Raw genomic sequence first — 15,105 nt, 5'->3', positions numbered from 1 at the left:
GAAGGCACAGGGGAAGGAAGGTGTGTGTCCAGCGTGGAGTTTGATGTGACTGAAACAAGGACATATGTGGGAGAATAGCCTATTGCGGAGGAGCTGGGACATCGAGGGAGCATCTTTAGGGCCTTAGGTCTCTTTCCCATCATAGGGTCTGACAGAAGCTCCACATACACACACACTTACCTGGCCCAGGATTAAGACCACACCTGCACAAATGGTACCCAGATTAAGCGGTTCCTTTGCTCAACAATTTTTATTGGACCCCCTAATATGGGTGAAGCACCGTTCGAGGCGTTGGAAATACAGTGGAGGCCAGACATGTTTCCGAGAGCCAGACAAACAGTGAGTAACACAGGAACTGAAATCAGAGAAGTCTTGGGTGTGAATCCAAGCTGTGTGCTGTGAATGGAAGATTTCACATCTCTGGGCTCAGTCTCTGCCTCCCTGCTGGGCATAATTATACCCATTGCACAGGATGGTTGTAGAACTTAACCTCTAGGGGGAGACTTCAGACCGTGCCAGGTACACCGCATGCACTCACTGCCCGTCCGTTCTATATTCAGTCACAAAGAAAGGAGACTGGAATAATCTTCAAGGTCCCTTTCAGCTCTAACATTCTGCGTCAGGCGTCCTAAGACTCTGTGGCACCTGTAACTGTGCCCACTGACTGGGGGGCTGGCACATCCCAGAGAGGAAGCCTCTAGCCCTCCCTGAGGTAGAAGCCAGGGTGGCCAGAGAGAGGCCAGGGGATCAGGCAGCCATTCATCAGACTGCCGCCCTCGCTAGCCCTGGCGCCAGCAGGCCAGGCAGCGCTCTGGATGCTTAGCTGGCCGGATCGATTGGCTTCCTCACCACTCCACAGACCCGTTGCCATGGCAGTGAACCTCAAGGGACCTCTAGGAAAGGCCAGCACTGAAGAGGAAGGTTCTGTTCTTCTGAACCCATCTGACTCAATCTTGGTTGATTTCAGAGTCCTGGAAGGAAGACATAACAACAACTGCAATTTACTGAGTGCTTTTCGATGCCAGACAACATGTTAAGTGCTTTTCATCAGTTATCTCATTTCATATTCACAATGACACCGTGAAATAGGTGTCTTCGCCCCCGCTTAGAAAAACAGGAAACTGAGGTTCAGAGAGGCAAGTACCAATATTACTGAAGTCAGGACATGGTTGGGCCCCACCCTCCCACCCCAAAAATTGTATGATTTTGAAGACTGTGCTTGTCCAGATGCCAGTCTTCCCAGCCACCTGAACCCCCAGGGTGAACATTCCTGAGGGCTCAAGAAGACAGCTGTGGAGAATTGACACTCCGAGTCCCTCTGAGACCTTCAGGACAAAGCCAGGTCACACTGACAATGAACTACTCAGCCAGCTGCCCAAAAAAAATGTCTGAAATTCCTTAATGCAATCTCAATCTCAAATATTCAGCCTGCTTTTCAAAAGCGAGAGAGAGAGAGAGAGAGAGAGAGAGAGAGAGAGAGAGAGAAAGAAAGAAAGAAAGAAAGAAAGAAAGAAAGAAAGAAAGAAAGAAAGAAAGAAAGAAAGAAAGAAAGAAAGAAAGAAAAAGTTGGCATCCATGCTAACACATCTCCCAATGATTTCTTACACTGGGAAGCAGCAGGCTTTGACAACATCTGTCAGACCCTGGCACAACATTCAATTCTAAAGAGCAAGGTCCCTGTATGTAGGCACAAGGTGATGCCTGGCAGGTTGTGGCTTTAGCTGCAAGGCTCTGCCCGACTGGAGGGAACACATCCAGGGCACCCAAGGAAGTCAGCCCTCTCCCTAAACTCAGATGCTGGGAAATGCAGTGAAAGAACAGCTTGGCTTTCCTTCCCTGCCACCCACCCCCTACAGCATGGCTGCTGAGCTGGGAACCCATGATGTGGGAAAATCCGGCTGGCTTCAGTGGCCCCAGACATCTGGATTCCCTAACCCCAGGCAGCCAGCTGAGAGAGAGGCCAGCGGGCGCAAGGAGGCTTGGGAAAGCATTTGTAGGGACTTCTGCCAAGTTATGTCCCTCCTGAACAAACACACGTCGCACTATCTAGGGGTCACTGGAGCCATGTTTATGTATGCCTAGACCATCCAGCTGATTAATTAATTAACTCCCTGGGTGGCCTTTGGCCCCTAAAGCCTTCACCCCTGGGGCCTCAGTTTCCATATCTATAAAAAATTAGACTGATTGGTTTCTAAGGCTCCTTCCTGCTCTGACTCTTTCTGATGCTGGGATTCTATTGTGAAGAACAGGACAAGCACAGGGTTGGGATCCAGCACTCTGCTAGTGTGGCCACGTCCCTCTCCATCTCCGAACCTCGGTTTCCTTCTGTAGTCAGGTGAGGAGTGGACTAGATGACCTTGCAGTCCTCCACAGCTCTGTCATTTCCAAAACCAGAAGATGTTGACAGACCCACTCCCAGCCACCTGCATGCATTCTACCACACTTCCAAAACTGACACCACCCAGCACCTTCACCATAGTTCAGGCCGCTGGTTCAAGCCGACCGATCTCCCACCCGGACCATTGCAATAACCTCCTAACTGACCCAGCAATGCCCATCCATTCTCCTCAAGACATCAGATCTGACATATTAGCCCCTGCTGGTATGGATTCCCATTGCTTTTAGTATAAAGAACAAAAACCTTTTTGCAGCCTGCAGGACCTGGAGGGCTAAGTCGGCTAACCCTTCAGCATCATGTCGCATCACCTTCCCTTTCCCTTAGCACACCAGCCACCTGGCCTTCTCTTACCACCTTAATGGACCAGGGTTCCTAGCCCCAGGCTCTTTGCTCTTGCTATTCCTTTGCCTAGAAAGCTGACCTGTTCCTTCTCTATCCCACCCCATTCTTCAACTAGCAAGTTTCTTCTCTTCCTTTAGATTCTCACCTCAAGCATCCCTGTTCAGGTGTCCTTCCAAGAACTTGCCAGGCAGCTCAGATGCCCTGCTTAGACTTTCCCTGGGAGGGTACCCTTTCCTGCACAGAATTTTTTGTTTTGTTTTTGTGTGTGTGTGTGTGTGTGTGTGTGTGTGTGTGTGTGTGTGTGTGTCTTTTCATTACTGTGTGGGCACATTGATAAGATTATCTGTTTTCTCTCTTCATCTTGCCCCTAGTCTACACTCAATGCATATTCCCAAGATGGGCAGATGGAGCAGGGGTGTTCAGCCCTTGAGGGATGGATGGCAGCTCTTTCAGCAAACCCTGGCAGAGACCAAGGCTATGTCGGCTCTGATCTAAAACTTGGAGGCTCCTGAGGAGACATCCTGCTGACTGCTGGGAAACTCTGCCCCAGGCAAGCTTGTGACTTAAAGTCAACTGTGGGCTGAGCTTCAAGTTCATTCCAGCAGAAGGTGCTCACAAGTCCACCTCGGAGACCTCTGGTGCTGGCTGCCTTCCCAGCCGGGCAGACAGAGGGACGGCTCCAAAGCATCAGTCAGGCTGAGGGGAACAAGGGGGTGGGGAGCTAGAGATTATGCTGCAAAAGCAAGATGTTGTTCTTTGGAAATGTCTAAAGTACCTCCCCCCCCTACACACACTTCTTTCACCAACTTACTTGCACTGATCATTCAAGTGTAAATGTAGCCTCCTCCTCCAGGGAGCCTTCCTGCACCTCCCCAGCTGGACAGAGGGCCCCATGCTGTGCCTCAACACCCCCAGGCATCCCTTTAGCAATGTACTCAGTACATTATAATGAAAGCATATTTTCACATATGCCTCCCACCAGATTGAAGGCTGCCTGAGGGAAGTGGCCTAGCCTTTTCCATCTTTTATCTTCAGTACCCAGTGCCAAGAACACAGCTGTCACTAAGAAAAGTGTCCGTCATTGCATAGATGAGAAAATTAAATCCCTGAGAGGAAGAGTGTCACATCCCCAAGGTTGCACGACATGTCACTCACTGTCAGAACCAGGCATATAACCCAGGTCTCCTAAATTGAGTTGACATCCTTCCCCATTGCCATCCTGCCTTCATAGGGATGAGTCCTGTTTGTGATCCTAGGGACCAGGGCCTCCAAAGACTTGGGATAGTGAATCATCCCTTTATTAGGAGGGTCCTGAAAGCAGGATTGGTGGACTGCCCCATGAAGAGAGCAGCTGTGGCTGTGTGTCCCCAGCTGGAGAGGCTAACCCCACTCAGGACTAAGATTAGTAGAGAACCCAACCTATTCCAGCAGGTGGGGAGCACATTTTGGTGATCCCTCCTTCTCAGCACACATGAAATCCATTTTCCAGGACACAGAGACTTATGGTCCTCCATCCATGCCCTACCACCAATCAGATGCTTTCTGAGAATCAGCCAGCATTCACCAAGCATGCTGTCTCATCCAGTCATGCACCCCAGACCATAAGCTTTTTGAGGGCCAGGAGATTTATCTTAGGTTTGGATCATAGAATATAGTAACTGAAAGGGCTTTTTGGATTTACCTGGTCCCATCTTTGTTTTATATACCTGGGAAATAGGGTCCAAAGGGTGAAAGTGACTTTCCCAGTTCCCCCCAATCCCACCCAATGGTAAAGACCTCAGGAACTGGGACAGTATCTGTCCCCATCATCACTGCATCTTCACAGACAAGCTCTGCCCCCAGCACACGGAAAGGCTTCAACAAAAATTGGTGTTTTGATTGGCAGGTTAAGAGCCACTCCCCTTCTCTGGTCCTGCTCCTTGACTCAGTGGAACCACTGGAAGGGGAGGCCGAGTATGCACCTGAGCTCCAGCTGAGGCAGGGAGAGGGGGGGCACGGGAGCACCCCACAGGGGAAGCGCTACCAATCTGCTCTACAGGAGTGTCCATCCAGGAGAGCTGGTATTCCGGTCTCATATCATTCCAGGATGCATTCGGAGGAGGAAGTCTTCATGTCCCTCTGATCGGGGCTGCTACTTCCTGAGCCTCCTGAGGGCTAAGGGACCGGAGGGTAGGCAAGTGGGCAGTAAGGCTGCCACATGCTCCCACCCCAGCTCAGATCCTGTCTCTACCTCTTCTGGCAGGATGTTATTGCACAGTCCCGGCTGTTATTGTCAGGAGATGGGCTTTCCTGAACTCATTAAAAGGCCTCTGTCCTTTCTCCAGGACCAGCCCCCCTTTTCCTCTGTCCCCAATCAACACTGAGAGAAAGGAACCCTGGGGCAACTCCAGGTGGAGCGTGACAGCTTCCCTCCCTCTCTCTGTTTCTCTACTTGGCTGCCGATAACTATGAGTGTAGATGGCAATGGCCCCACTGGGATGCCTTTGTGTGTCAGGCAGTGCTAGACATTCATGGCCATTGTCTAATTTAGCCAATCAATAGTCTAATGGCCATTGTCTCATTTAGTCTCGCTTTTACAGTAGGACAATCTGAGGCTCAGAGAGGTTAAATGATGTGCCCAAGGTCACACAACGAGAAGGAAATAAAACATAAATTCAAACCCACATCTGCCGACTCTAGCACCCATTTCCTTGCATGATCCCCTTGCTGCCTACCTAGCCCACGAGCTAGCTGTCATTCTGTGTAAATGGAGAACTCCAGTGAATGAAGGGGGAAAGGCCTTCCCAGGAGCCAGCATTTCCCCGCAGGGATCTAGAGGTCATGGGATCTCCCCTCCTTCCTGGGAAAGAGCTGGAGTAAGATGGAATAATGAGATAGCTCCCGTCTTGTGTTTGTTCAGGCCTTTACCAAATCTAGGCACTTCCACTCCTGGAAGAGAGAGGCTCCTCATCATTCTTGGGCCAGGCTGACGAGGATGAGGATGCCCCAAAACTGGAGGCAAAAAACAAGCATAATTTCTCTTGAGTGATCTTATGTTGGGAAGAGCAGAAAAGTGGCAGCCAACACAACATGGCTTCTTCTACATCTGATTCCTGCTAGCTGGGTAATCCTGGACATCACACTTTCCAGGGGCCTTACTTTCCTGGTTTGGGAATTGGGATAACTACTCCACCACACAGGGCATGGCATAAGTACCCAACGGTTCCACGGGCATCAATACACCTTATAGAGTGAAATACACAAAACTCTGATTTCATTATGTGGACATTTTGTTCTTTCTTTTTCTGTTAGGATAATAGCTTTGGAGCCTGAACCTGGAGTCAAATCTCAGTTCTGTTCATCACTAGCTATGTAATGGCAGATGAGTGTTTTAATGACTCTAAGCTTCTGTTACTTGATATGAAAAAAAGAGAGAGGGGGGAAAAAGAGAGCAAGAGCAGCACAGGAGATTTTGGACAAGGAGGCAGCCTGGGCCCACCTGTCAACAACAGGGAGCTGTCCTGACTCCTCACACCCAGCAGCTAGAGCCACACCTCCCTGCCATAGAATAAAACAGACAGACAGACAGACAGGGAGACAGTAAGAGAAGCACAGAAGATTCTCTTGGAATAGACACATGATGAAAATCACAGACCTGCCTGGAGTGGCATTGTCCTTATCACCAGAGTGATGCCTGCAAAATCCTTGCCCGACATCAGCTCATTCAACCAATACCACATCCCAGAGAGGTAGGTACAGTGATGATCCCCAGTTTACAAAGAAGGAAACTGACTTGGAGAGGTTGAGTGACTTGTCCATAGTCACACACTTAGTGGCATGATTGAAACCCCAGAAGGACTCCACAGCCCACTTTCTTTAACACTCAGACCGGATCTAAAGGCCAGTGCCACCATTCACTGGCTGAGTGACCTTGGGAAAGAACTCACCTTTCATGGATTTCCATTGTCCTTACCTGTGACATAGGGACAGATAAAGGCCATCATGGTGGCCTTGGGACCCTTTGGCCACAGCCCCAGCACAGTGCCTGACCTAAAAGGTGAGTGACATTCTTTCTGTCTCTAGTGTACATCAATTTCTCCCAAAACTGCTTCACCATAAGAATTACTTAACATGATTAACAAAAATACAGATTCCTGAGACCTGCCAGCTCAGATTCCTGACAGAACTTTCCTAATAATTTGTTTGTTTGTTTGTTTGTTTGTTTGTTTGTTTGTTTGTTTAAAGCTCCCAATGATCCTTACAGCAAAGTAAGTTTCGGGCTCAGTGGGCCAGTGCTGACTGCACATTCAAATCGCTTGGGGAACTTTTGAAAAATCCCAATGCTAGACCCCATCCTAGATCTACTGACTGAGAGCCTTGGGGGTGAGCCCCAGCCTGGTATCAGGGCTTCTCATCAGCTCCCAGGTGATTCCAGCGGGCAGCCAGGGTGGAGAATCACTGCTCGGGCCGGTGCTGTCCAAAAGGACATTTCTGCAGTGATCACCATATCCTCTACCTGCACTGCCCAACCTGACAGGTGCCAGTCATGTGGCTGTTAAGAACCGAAATATGGCTAGTGGGACTAAAAAGCTGAAATATTGCTATGGTTTCATTTTAAATCATGGAAATTTTACCAGCGACATAGAGCTAGCGGCTACCATACTGCACCCTGCAGCCCCAGACCTGGGAGTGCACACTGCCCCTCTGGGTGACAGGCAGGGGCTGAGGAATGAAAAGAAGGTCCTCCCCCCTTCATAAAAGGGGTGAGGAGGGCTCTCTGAGACATTTCCTTGGAAATCAAAGCATTTTCATAAGATCCAAGACAATAATTGTTCTCGGTGGTCTGTTCCATTGGTAACTTTCCCACCGGGCCCCTTGCTTGGCTCAACTGGAGAAGGAAAACAGCCACCTCCAGGCTTCCAACGAGAGCCTTGAAGTTGCAGGAAAAGCCAGGGGGTGGGCCGAGGAGACGAGAGCTTCTATTTTAAAGACGTTTTCCTCTTTGGAATAAGCTCCATCCTCCAGTGGTGCCGACAGGGCAAAGGTTGTGACTGACATTGTGCTGCTGGACATTAAACAGCCTCCGAGGTCACCTGGCAGCTGGTGGGCACGTCCTGACAGACGGTCCTTAATCACTCGCCCTGCCCCTGGGAACCTTGAGGCCTGGTGGGAGGGGGCCAGGGAGGCCAGCTGGTGGTGATCCCCCTCCATGCCACTGCCCCTCCGTCACCCCGCCCCCTGGCCTTGGTGATGGATGTTTGTGAGTTAAGTGGACATGCACAGGCAGGGGGTGCAGGGACCAGACCACCAGGGCAACAGCACAGGAAGCTCTATGGAGTGTCTCCTCCCTGGTGTGAGCTCACTCCTGGATGACAAGCTGTGATTTCCAGCCAAATGTTTTCTTACCATCACCACACCTATTGGTTCTCTCTCCCCCGGGAGCAATTAGCAGGTCTTTCAAGGGGTCATCTTACTCTAGTTCCATTAGGGCCTGGGACCTTAAGACCTCAGGCCAGGGTCAGGGAGGAAATATGGACCTTGGACTGGTGGAGGTGCTGAGTCTGAGCAAATCTCTTCACCATTAAAATGGGGACAGTAATATCTGCTTCACAAAGTGGCTGGGAAAACAAAGCCAGATGAGGGTTTGTAAATAAAAATGGCTGGCAGGCAGTACGTACCCAAGTATTTTTAAAATCTAAGCTTTCTTAACCTCCATTCCTTAGTATTTCTTAATCTTCACCTTGCTATTTCCCTAAATTTCCTCTTAAGAACTGCAGTGCCCTAGGCTTTGACTTCTGACCCCTACAGATTTGTTACCCTAAGAATATCTCCCAAATAACCCAACAGCACTCAAGCCCCAATGGGCCCCACACTGTTCCCCACCTGGACTCAATGAGCATCCCAGCGCTATTTTCTCCACCAACCTTTAGCTCAACTGGACAAACATTTGCTGTGTGCTTCTCAGTAGGGCAGCTGAGCACTTGTGCATGGAGTCGGGGTAGGAGGCCAGCAAATCAGTAAGCTCCTGTGCTCAGAGAACTCCAACAGAGACAAGGACACACATCCTCAGGGCAGTTTCAAAGCACCATCCTGACAACAGCTGATCTTCAAAACAGCCTGTGGAAATTGTCACCATAATTCCTATCTATCAGATGAGGGAACTAAGGTTCGGAGAATTGGAATGTCTTGCCCAAGTTCACAAGCATGCAGAGCCAAGCTCACACTCAGATGGATTTTTACTTCTAATGATATTCTGCATGCAAAGCACTCATGATAGGATCTAAATTGTTGATTTGTGTGATTGTGATCATAATTCCATACTCTTTCCAACGGGAGAAAAAGAGCCTGTGTTTTAAAAACAAACAGGCTGTGATTAAGCACAGACACAAGTGTTCAGAGAAACCAGATATTAATATGTACATGCAAGACACAGAGATAGAGGCATGTTTTGAAGACCCTGGTAAAGAATGTGAGCTGGGCAACTTCAAAGAGAAACTGGGACTTGAGTTGAGTGTGGAAGAAGGAGTAGGCCTTAGTTCGGAGGGAGGGGGAGGAAGAATTAGACCTTTATAGGCATGTGGCCAAGTACTAGAGATGCAGAAAGGAATGACAAGGCTGCTGCCCTGGAGGAACTTACAGTAGCAAGGCCAGCACTCCTTCTGTGGGACTACCCGGGGAGGAAATGAAGGAAAGTGGACAGCTCTAGTGTATGGTGGTCCAGGGAATTTAGGGTTTATATCAAAGGCAATGGGGTGGGGATAGGGTCTCGCTCCATTCCCTTTGTCCCAGCCTTTGAATCACACTCAGGTCCCAGGACATAGCTCCCAGTCCCTTTCAGCTTCCTCCTCCAAGCCATGAGGCTCCATTGCCCTGCAATTAATTAGAAAGCCACAGACTAAGGACAATAAATCCTCCTTAGTGACACCTCTGCTCCCCCTCCCTCACCTTTTGTCCCTCCCCTTGGGCTGAAGAGGAAGCCTCCCACCCCGTGGAGAGGCCAGGCTCTCCTCCTCCCTCTCCCTTTCTTTCAAATCAGCTTTATGGTTTCCATGGAAACCAGAGAGACCTGGCAGCCAGGGGTCTCACAAATACATTGTTTGTGACACCATTTGGGATGGGGGAGACAGTGTGAAAGTGAGAAAGTAGCTTATAAATGCCTTCCCTGCCACGCAGCCATGAAATTGCTCTGGATTGGGAGAGCCTCAGCTTTCTGATTTCCACTTCAAAGGGGCTTTGCTGAATTAAGTCCAAACACAGCCATAAGGGAATACACACATACACACACACACACACACACACACACACACACACACACTCACACTCATATACACACTCACACATACATATATTCACACAGATGCACACATATACACTCAAATACTCACACACACAAACACATTCATCACCTTTACCAGTACAGCTGGGCTCAGTCCACTGAGAAAACAAACCTCCCATAAGATGGCCCCACACCCCACTCACAGGCACTTAGAACCCTCTATTCTCAGCAGGTAGAAACCCTCAGAGACCTCCCAGAGCTGCCACACCTTCAGCAGCCCCCAGCCCACAGCAGCTGGTCCCTCAAGCCCTCTGGTCTTAAGACTCACCAATTGGGAACTAGCTTCTCAGCCCCTTTAAAGCCTGTGACAGGAGAGTTACAGCTGCTGCGGACTGGAAGCCCTGCCCCTCTGGAGGCTTGCCCAGTGGACCCCAGTAGAAGCCATCAATCCTGCTCAAAATGACAAAGGACCGTGGGCATGTGATAAATGAGAACAGGAGACAAATACTTTATCTCCCACTTTGATGGGTCCCAGCTTGGAATCCAGATTGCTGAGAGTGCACTTAGCTTGGAGAGGGGTCCCTAGTACCAGCACTATTTCATTAAGCAGCCCAGGTGAGCCAGAGCATATAGCCTCTGTCTATGGAATGGATAACAAGAGCCCAGATGATTCTCATCAGCCGTCACGAGGCAGTCCATAATTCTGGAGGGCAGTTCTGTTGCTTCAGCTCAATATTTTGGTCAATGAGGGAATCTAGGGATTAGTTCACAATCAGTAGAGTCTGCTTGGGAGTCCATTCATTTCTGAGCACAAAGGGATCATTGGAGGATTAACATGCGGGGCCATTGGCCCAAGCCCCTTGACTCTTGGCTTGTGAGTTTACTCTGTCCCTGTAGCTTGCATGTGAGTTTACTCCATCCCTGTAGCTTGCATTAGTTCTCCATTCTTCAAAAGAAAAACAAATAAGAGAGCCCTCCTTTCCTCTGCCTAGGTCTCACCCCAGCATGTGGAACAGAATGTCAACCTGGTCCTCCCTCCATTTAAATGATTTATCCCACACCTGGAGGGTATAGTGGACTTGGGGTTCCAACACTTCGAAGTCCCTAACCTGACTTCCATTTATAGTGTTGCCCTGAGAAAATTCATTTAACTCTAAATTTGATCTGTAAAATGGGCATAATAATATAGCACCCTTCCCCAAGACAGTTGCAATGATTTGGGGATAAAATGCCTGGCACAAGTGTCTTCAACACATGTTACCTCTCTTCAGGGCACTGGATAGAGGTAAATGAGAAATAATATTAACTATGACCTCTCTTGCCATATTTTTCATCTCAAGGAGGCAATAGATCTTACATATGCAGATTAATGCCTACTCTCTCTAAACCAGTCTCTCCGTACCCATGAAAATTAATTTTTAACTCTTCAATTTTGAGCGTCTAAAGGACAGTCTCAGCACCATGACCCAAGCAGAAATGTAAATTGAAATAAAAATTACTGTGGCTTACATACAAATAATTGAGCAATACCAAGCCTTGTGTTAGACAGAGAATGAGTAAAACAGACATATCCTCTGCCCTGGGTCTCATCCACCCAGGTTTTAATCCCAACTCTCCCCTGCTGGCTATCATTTCGTGTTTGGCCTTTTTTTTTTCTGAGCCTCAATTTTCTTATCTGGAAAATGGGGATGATCACCTACCATGACTGACTGAAGTAAAGCCCATGAAACACTCAAGCTCAGGAAATGTCTAGTATAGGAAGTGCTTGATTAACTTTAGCTGAGTCTGCTATGGCTGTTATTGTTATTTTTATCAATCCATCCCATTCTGGATTAATTCAGTCGCAAGAATGACACAGTAGAGCTGTGAGAGGTGGTGCAAAGTGTCTGAGTGACCCTGGGAACTTACTTCCCCTCTCTGGGCCTTTGCTACATAAAGCAAAATGGAGAGATAAGACCCAGTGATCCTCTGTCACTCAATGGCACCCAGTGAACCTCTGTCACTCAATGGCTTCATGATATACTCAAGATCTAAGAGCCATGAACAAAAACAAACAAACAAACAACAAAAAACACCAAGGGGCTCCTTAAGGCTCACAGTTCAGCGGGTCCTCCTACTCACCTTGGTTCCAGGACAGCCAATATTTTTTTTCCAGAAAGCTTTTTTTCCCCATCGCGCCTCCCTGTGCCTTCCCCTCCTCCCTGCCACCTTCCTCCTCCCGGGGAAGCAGAAGTTCCTGAAGTCCAGAGAGAAGGTCAGAGGTCTCCACCGGCCTGGCCAGGAGCCACCTGGACTGCTTCCTGCCAGGAGTCTTCAGTGAGCTGCTGCCCACCATAGGGAAACCCAAATAAAGTCACCTCCCCACCCGAAAGCATTTTTCCCTTTAAGGAAAGGTTGTGTTTGGAGCCAAGAACATATTTATGTCTTAAAGGAGATTTCATCCAACCTTTTACGGACACAGTCAGCATCAAAGGGGCCCACCCAAGCCCATTGCTACTGCTCTCAGGGGCAGACCTGGCCTGGATCCGAATAAATTACAAAGTCACTGAACTTGGCTTGTGATAAACCCTTTCTTTGTTCTTTCTTCCCTTCTTCTACTTCCATGTCCCACCCAAGACTTCCTTGCTATGGCCAACCAGGCTTACAATCTAATCAAATTCTGTCTTTTCAAAGATGAGACTGAGGGCAATTATTCACAAGGACCATCTAATGTGGCTGAATACATTTCCACCCCCAGGAGTGTATGACTTATTTGATGCTACCAGGTTTGGGTCTGTCCATGATTGAGGTGGCAGGCAGGCCACCTTCACTCTAGGACACCTTCGATGACAGCAGCTTCTCCATCCAGAAAGGGAAATACACCTGGCTTCCCAGATATTTGGGGGAGGTAGGAGATTTTTAGATACTGGGTAAATTTCTGCCATTCCATGAGATAGTTAGGAAGATAGAGAGATGATAAATAGATGAGTATGGATATAGATATAAAGAGTGGTAGAAAGGTGTGTAGAGGTATGTGCGGTAGATATGGAGTTTTCATGTCAGCTGGAAATAACCCAGTGGGACTCAGGGACATCAACACTGATTTTACCAGGAGGCAATCCCGGCTTGGAATCCTGGCATGGCCATTTACTGACTACATGACCTTGAACAATTTGCCTCACATTTCTAAGCTTTAGTTTTCCCTTCTGCAAAATAGAGATGATAGTATCTGCTTTTACAGAGATATTAAAGAGATTTGGAATTTTTTATGTAAAATATCTAACATTGCTTGAGAGTGATAGATATTTAACAAGTGGTATTATTATGCTTCTTATTTGAAATAGCAAGGAGACAGCAAAAAAGGATGTTTTAGTGTGATGAAAATGTTCTATATGTTGATTATAGTGGGCGTACTAGTATACATTTGTTAAAAATGATTAAATTATATGCTTCAACTGGTACATTTTATTGTATATAAATTATACTTCAATAAAGCTGATTTTAAAATTTAAAAAGAAGAAGAAGCTCTCCAAGGCATCAACCATACATATCCCCAGGTTGAATGGGGGCCAAAAAATAGTCCAGCCCTTTCATCCTTATCTCACCAAGCAGAGAGATGGAGAGCTCCAAATCCAGGGCATTCTTAAATAAAAGAGATATTTTCACCAGCCAAAGAGCAGCTGCTCTGGTCTTTTGGGAACAGTCCTCTGCCTTAAATCCCTTTCTTGACCACCCATGCTTAGAGACCCCCGGCGTGACTCACAGAGCCCGTAAGTCCCCATCTAGCCTCGCTTCCAATCAGTCCCCTTCCCACTCACACACCTCCAACCAGCTGTTCAGCCCACCAGCTCCCAAACACAGCATCCATCGCTTTGATCCTGCTTTTCCACTGCCTGAAGAACCCTTTCATCTCCAGGAGCCCAGCCAGAACCCATCCAGCAGAATCAACCATCATCTTCCCGGCAGTCCCATTAAACTTTATATTGAAGGGAGGAAAGGACAGATGTGGGGGCCTCGGGGGAACTAAGCTTGCTGGGTCAGCCCCTGGCTGCTCTGTATACTATATACTACTTACTCTTTCAAACAACCACATGAGCTAAGTCTTATTAGCCCCACTTTGCAGAAGGGAAATCTAGCTCACAAGGCCTCAGACATAATCCCAGGATTGAAAGACCCCCCAAGACCATTTTCCTCTACTCCCTGTACCCCACTGACACACAGTTAATCACAGATTGTCTGTCACCAACACTAAACTTACTCTTCTCAGAAACCTCTGGCCCACATGGCCTGGCCCAGGCTCAGGCCCCTGTGCCTAACACCTAGTAAAGCTTCAATAAACACTTGTCATGAATCCTTCCCCACACGTCCCAGAGCTGCTGGGTCACCTTTCTGTTCATTAGAGACTGGACAGAAGGGATTCTGATCACTGAGGAATAGCATTGCCAAGTAGAATATCTCAACATTCTCCATGGACACAAGTTTGCTGGCAGGAGGATTTGACCTTGACCACCACCCATTTGCAGGGCCTTGGAGAAACTACTTCCTATTTCTCCTTTAACTACATTCGTTTTAAAGGGAAGTCTAAATTATTAGCACAAAAAGTCTAGCTTCCTGCAGTCTCTGAGCTGGTGATCACACTGTGTGAAGATGGGCCATTGGACCTAAAAGGACAATGTATACCTAAGGGCATCGTTCCCAAATTCTAGGCATAAGGACCCAAAGAAGTCTACACCTTAGGGGGGAACCGTTGCCATGTCTGTAGAATTCACCGGTTGTTGTTTTTTTGCATAGACTCCCTATGTCTGGGGATCTTCCCACGATCTGAGCCCCGCCTCCGATGTTAGAAGCTGGAATCCACTTTCCCTGGTCTCCTTCACTGCTAGTGCCAGCATATGGCCCGGGCTTCCCCAAGCATGCAAGTAGGAGAATCTACTTCTAAAAAGAACAAGCTGAGGACCCAGGAGCTGCGTGGAATCTGTTTTGTGGCTGAGGTGGAGGAGAAGCAAAAATCACCAAGGTCAGCATGGGTAGAAGAGCTGTGTCCAGTCCCAGCAGAACTTCATGGTGCAAGCAATGTGGTCCCCACAAGAACTGGATAATTCAAGGATGGCTCCTTCCTGAAACATAATTC

At 48.1% G+C, this 15,105-nt stretch overlaps 1 long non-coding RNA gene across 1 annotated transcript; it reads right to left on the bottom strand.

The window, feature by feature from the left end:
• Nucleotides 1–245: 245 nt before the first annotated feature.
• Nucleotides 246–9,551, bottom strand: LOC129151265 (uncharacterized). The gene is made up of 3 exons (XR_008557998.1): nucleotides 9,357–9,551; nucleotides 8,644–8,836; nucleotides 246–971 (listed from the first exon to the last, which is right to left on the bottom strand). It is a non-coding gene; the product is annotated as an uncharacterized LOC129151265 (long non-coding RNA).
• Between the last annotated feature and the right edge of the window lie 5,554 nt (nucleotides 9,552–15,105).

The sequence above is a fragment of the Eptesicus fuscus genome, chromosome 13, assembly GCF_027574615.1.
Source record: "Eptesicus fuscus isolate TK198812 chromosome 13, DD_ASM_mEF_20220401, whole genome shotgun sequence".
Taxonomy (NCBI): Eukaryota; Metazoa; Chordata; class Mammalia; order Chiroptera; family Vespertilionidae; genus Eptesicus; species Eptesicus fuscus.
The sequence above is the reverse complement of the archived record's forward strand: the minus strand, read 5'-3'. Positions and strand labels throughout refer to the sequence as shown.